Source organism: Oreochromis niloticus, linkage group LG9 (genome assembly GCF_001858045.2).
Source record: "Oreochromis niloticus isolate F11D_XX linkage group LG9, O_niloticus_UMD_NMBU, whole genome shotgun sequence".
In the NCBI taxonomy this organism is placed as follows: Eukaryota; Metazoa; Chordata; class Actinopteri; order Cichliformes; family Cichlidae; genus Oreochromis; species Oreochromis niloticus.
Genome location: NC_031974.2, coordinates 20,988,092 through 20,994,091, shown reverse-complemented (window position 1 = coordinate 20,994,091; position 6,000 = coordinate 20,988,092).

The window sequence follows — 6,000 nt, the reverse complement described above, 5'->3', positions numbered from 1 at the left end:
ATGGCATGGATTCAACAAAATCCTGGAAATATTCCTCAGAGATTTTGGTCCATAAGCATCACACAGTTGCTGCAGATTTGTCGTTCACAGCCACGATGTGACTCTGTTCCACCACATCCTAAAGCTGCTCTCATATCAAAGCCATTTGTGTACAGTGAATGAGCTCATTGTCATGTACAAGAAAGCAGCTTGAGGTGATTTAAGCTTGCTGACATGGTGTTTTATCCTGCTGGAAGAAACCATCAGAAGATCCACTGTGGTGACACTCTGGTCATAATGAGCAACAATACTCAGGTAGCCTGTGACGTTTAAATGATTGATGCTAAGGAGCCTGAAGTGTGCCAAGAAAATATCCCAGACACTATTACACCAGCAGCAGCTTAAGCCGCTGATGTAAGGCAGGATGGACCCAGGCTTTTGTGTTACGTCAAATTCTGACCCTGCCATCCGAATGTTGCAGCAGAAATTGAAATTCTGTCCAGGAAACTTTTTTTCAGTTTCCTGTTGCCCAAATTGTGATAAGTCTGTGCAAAATTTAGCCTCTGTTTCCTGTTTTTAGCTGACAGGTATGATGAAGCCTATCTGCTTTAAGGTTTGGTGACTTGGGTATTCAGAGATGCTCTTCTGCATACCTTGGTTGTAACAAGTAGTTATATGAGTTACTATTCAGGGGTCATATACCTTTTTCCAGGGTTAAATTCAAGCACTTTTTAGCACTTTCAAGGTCCATTTTCAAGCTTTTCTAGCCCATTACCAAAAAAGAATGCATGAAAATGCAAAATGAATGCAATTTGCATTACAAATCATTCTTAGGTTGACTTAAACACCTTTGTTCCCCCTTTGTTAAAACATTGAAAAACGCACCACACAAAATACTGTAAAAAGAAAAGGTTGCCTTATATGCATAAAGCGTATACACTCAAAACACACATTTCACTTAAAAAGTATGACGTGCAAATGTGAACAAACCAACTAAAGAAAGATATTCATCTCCTGTTGAAAAAAAACAACCCCACAAAACAAGAAAACTGCACCAAACACCACAAAATAATACAGCAAGGCCAAATTAATAAGTCTTCCAATCAGATATTGATGCCTATTTCCTAAATGACACAAAAAATAGGAGACTTGTTTTTTTTTAAGTTCATTCCTAATAAAACTAACTGTAAGATGTTTAACTGCATTGCTGTCTGTATTATTGTTGAAGTCATAAATGATCACCTTTAAAGTGTTTATGCTAATAATATCATGTAAACTAAGACAGACATGGACAACAGCACTGACTGGAAAAGGCTTTGAACATTTGACATACTGTGTTCAATTCAAGATGTAAGACTTTCAGAATGCACAAGCATCCATCTAAAATCTATTTATTTATTTAATCTATCATCTGTGGTATTATTATATTGATATTATATATTGTTCATCTCCTTCAAATAAACAGGCAGCCATAAAAGTATGAAATATTCATAGATGAAAACACATAAATTTGTCTATTGTCTCAGTGGCTGATAGTGCCTCACAGGCCTCAGTTGAAACAGACTGACATGCAGATGTGCAAGGCAGCCCAAGCGGAGAATCTTTGCTTTTAGAAAAATAAAATGACTCGCAAAGTCTATCTCAGGGGTAGCCAACTCCAGGCCTCAAGGGCCGGTGTCCTGCAGGTTTTAGATATCACCCCGGTTCAACACACCTGAATCAAATGATTAGTTCATTATCAGGCCTCTGGAGAACTTCAAGAAATGTTGAGGAGTTAATTTTAGCAATTTGAATTAGCAGTGTTGGATCAAGGACACATCTAAAACCTGCAGGACACCGGCTTTTGAGGCTTGGATTTGCCTACCCTTGCTTTATCTGATAAGAAAACTATTCAATCAGATAGTTATTTGTGGTGAATGAAATACAGTCACAGTTTCAAGCAGTTTTAAGCACCACATCCGAAATTAAAGCACTAACCTTGAAAAGGCAATATTAATATCCAAACATTTCCAAGGATTTCAAGCACCCGTACGAACCCTGTACTATTACCTTCCTATCAGGTTGAAGCAGGTGTCCTCTGAGGATCAACAAGACATTTTAGCTCAAAGAACTGCTGCTCACTGGATATTTTCTTTTCACATCATCTTCTGTAAACCCTAGACACCGCTGTGCAGGAAAATCCCAGGAGATCAGCAGTTTCCAAAATACTCAGCCCATGTGGCACCAACAGCCATGTTCAGAGTCACTTAAAAATCAGCTTTCTTTCCCATTCTGATGCTTGGTCTGAACTTCAGCAGGTCGTCTACGTGCCATGTGAAAAAACTCACATGGCAATGAGTTGCTGTTGTGCTGTTGCTACGTGATGGGCTGATTATGTAATTATAACTAGCAGTTAAACAGCACAATAACTTCATACAGCCTACGTCTAACAAAGTGGCTGATTAAGGTGTATATTCTGTTGAGAATAGGGGAGTAACTGTAAGTGGACACTATGCTCTGTTCAATAATGAAATCATCTATGTGATCAAGCATGGTATTCAGGAAGACACTTCAAGGAATTTACCATTGTTCCTTGAAAAACTCAGTAGTATTGCCCCTGTTTCTTTTTAGTTCCTTTCTGCTTATAGAGCTTCTCTGTCTGTGTCTTCACATTGTCTGTTTCTTTATCTACCTTTCTTGCTTTGTCCTTTTATATTTTTTATTTTGGCAGTTATTTTTCTTTTTCTGGTGCTTTTGCTCTGTGTCTTCCTGCTCTTGCAATTTTTCTGACCTGATTGTGTTCACACATTTTATGTTACAATAACAGGGATTTTTAAAAAAGTTCCTTTTTTTTTAACATCGGATGGCGAGCAGCCCATATAGGATGGCAATCAAAGAGTCCAAGAGAGCATGTGGATTAATAAAAATAAATTATCAACAATATAAATGCTAAAAATACCATAAAATGCTTAAAAATCTTTGATAATAAATGATATAACCATTAAAAATGATAGGGAGTCCCAACAAGAAAAACAAAGAAAATGGACTATATAAACTGTAAAAATAGTAAAAACTGAACCACAGCATTAAAACACACAGACGAGTCTTTAAAATAGTCTTGTGGCCTACAGTGGAGGAATAAAACAGTCAGTTTTGGGGAGGTAAAGTACAGCTGACCTGTCCTTTGGTGGGGTGCTCACACTGGGAGCAGCTCATTAAAATAGGGGTCACCAACCACCACATCGGTCCACGTTCTCTTTGCCATAACCCGATCCCTCTGCTGATTTCTTTGTATTCCACTTGACCAAACGCTGGGACTGATGCCCTGCCGGGGCTCACTGCTTCTCCATGTTTTCCTCATTACCCTTCCATGTTCTTTGCAGCACTTCCACTCTATTCTTAGTCCCGCTGTTCTGTCATTTTGTGTCTGTTTTCCTCAGCAGGGGTAATTTATTACTTTAATTAAGGGAGGTGGAAATTAAAATATGTACAGGCATTTAAAACAGTGATTTTCAAAATAAATGAACCCAGAAATCCAGAAATAGCACACAAAAGCATTAAAACCCCCAATAAAAACACATGTAGTGATTGTCATTACAGTGGTTTCCCACATGTGTATTTACTCATTATGCTTTCACTACATCTTTGTCAGTCCATCAAGGTATGCTCTGTCTGGATGTCTTGCTTGTTTCTCTGTTGCCGTTTTCAATCAGTGTTATTTTCCCTGTTTAGATTTCCTTGGTGGGACTTTTGGCTGGATTATTCTTCCCTGCAGCACCTTTTGTTGTTCACGCATAGGTTTAATTAAAAGTTGCTTTTGTTTTCTCTGTTTTTTCTTTTATTGAATTGAACTTTAAAAGAACACCACAGACAACAAAAACATTGTATTTGCATTACTCACGCAAATACATCAACAGATATTTGCCTGTAATGACCAACTAGTGGGAAAACAAGCTTCTTTAAAATATCACCTATTGCTGGAATTAGATACTTTGAAACTGAGTTGATTTGCATCTTTGCGTAGATTTTTTCTGCCTCACGTTGCACAAAAATGTTACCTTGTGTTCAGTCTGAACTCGCCATATGAGGTACGATCAAAAAGGTAAAAATGAGATCAAATTTAAAAACCTTACCTGGAACTGGCTTGAGACCCATCAACATCATCTTCCCATGCACCTCCACACATCTTATCCTGACTGCTATTTCTAGACAGACCATGTTTTCACCATGGACTCAAAGGAAAGCAAACATAGTCAGTTAAAGAGTCCAGACTTTCTGAACCCGATGTGCATGCCTAGAAGTGTGTCATTTTCTTTATGACCAGGGATGTCAAACTCATTTCACGTCAAGGGCCACATACAACCCAGTTTAATCTTAAGCGAACCGGACCAGTGAAACTTTCCTGTTGGTGAAAGAAGAAGTTTAAGTACACACTTATTCCTTAAGATATCTGATAATAAGCAACAAGTGTCATTTAAAAAATATCTCTCAGTTTTGTCTGCATATCCCTGTGTAATGTGTAAAATTACAGAAGCTCACTGCCCAGTATTTTTTCCACATTTAATTGTTTATCTATTACTTCATTACTTTGATGTAGTATGAAAGGCCATGGGAGAGGTTGTTATCAATGGGAAAAGCTGCAAAAGTTACCAAAATACATTTAAAAGTCTAAAAATTTATGCCAACCATCACATTTTTCAAAGTTGTCTAGTTGGTCAGATTGGAGTCTTTGCTGGGCCAATTTTGGCCCTCAGGCCTTATGTTTCGCACCTCTGTCTTTGACATTCATGAGATTCGGTTCGATAAGAGCCAGTTCAGCAAAGATGTCTGTTTTTATTCATTGACTTTAAATTAGATAATACTTACAGTTTGCAGGGATTAAACCAGATTTCATCTTGCAATATTCAAAATGACATCTTTTAAAGCGATACATTGTAGCGAGAACAGCTTCAACAGCAATTAGTCATGCATCAGCTTCCTCAGCACCCAACAGTGTTCAACACCTAATGGTGACAGTTCCATATGTTGCTAACTGGTGCCAGGGGATGAACAAGCAAGCGCAAACATATAGGTTCCACTACATATAAAAAGCTTTTTAAAGGCATTATATCTTCATTTGAATCATGCAAGCGATAGATCAGTGAATATTACAGGCTGTTTGGAAGAGATTTAAAGAACTAAATATCACATTTCTCCCCATTCATTAATAATTTGGCATTCATCAGATGTCTGGGAGAGTCAGCTGCAGCAATGCGGAGCTTTTAGAGACATTCTCAATCCAGTCATTTTCAGAAATTTTCATTTGCTCTTATAAGATCAGAGTGTGTTACATTGCCCTCAGTGGTGATAACATATCAGAATTTATGTGCACAAGTCTACATTTCAAGCGGCAAAAGCTAATTATTTCTTAATTGTGTACTTGAAATCTTTCCCTTAGGAAGGCCACTGATTTCCCAAGTGTGACCTCTCGGCTGGAAAAGGCAACAAAGGAATAAACAGCCAGACTTTGGCACTTTGTCGAGCGAGGCGTGCGCTTCTCACTTCAGCAACATGAGCATTAGCATAATGGCTACATGGAGCCCCATCAAACCCTTAATTGATTGGTTAATTGCTGAGAATCCCTCAAAGGTATCCCAATGACCGACTGGTGTCGCCTTAGGGATTGTGGGGATTGGTGTCAACATTTCCCCATGTCATCTCATTCATTCGCTCTTCCTGCTACTCTTCTACAGAGCGTGAAGCATGAGATTGGATTTACAGTGTAATGGAATAAAGCACATTGTTTCTCATCTGTGGGAGCTGAGGATACAGCTGATAAAAGCCCTAACTTGCCCAGCTGGAAAGTTGATCAAAGACATTGCATACAGGGAGGAAGATTTGTAGGGGTTTTTTTCGCCTTCTTGTTAAGCGGACTTTTTTCCAAGCATTTTCTTTTTTTTAATTTCATGGTGATGCTGTTATTGATTTGCTTTGTTGTATTATGCTGCGTTCCAGAAAGCAGAGATGCAGAAGAAAAAAAGAGGTCATCATCAGGCGATCAAA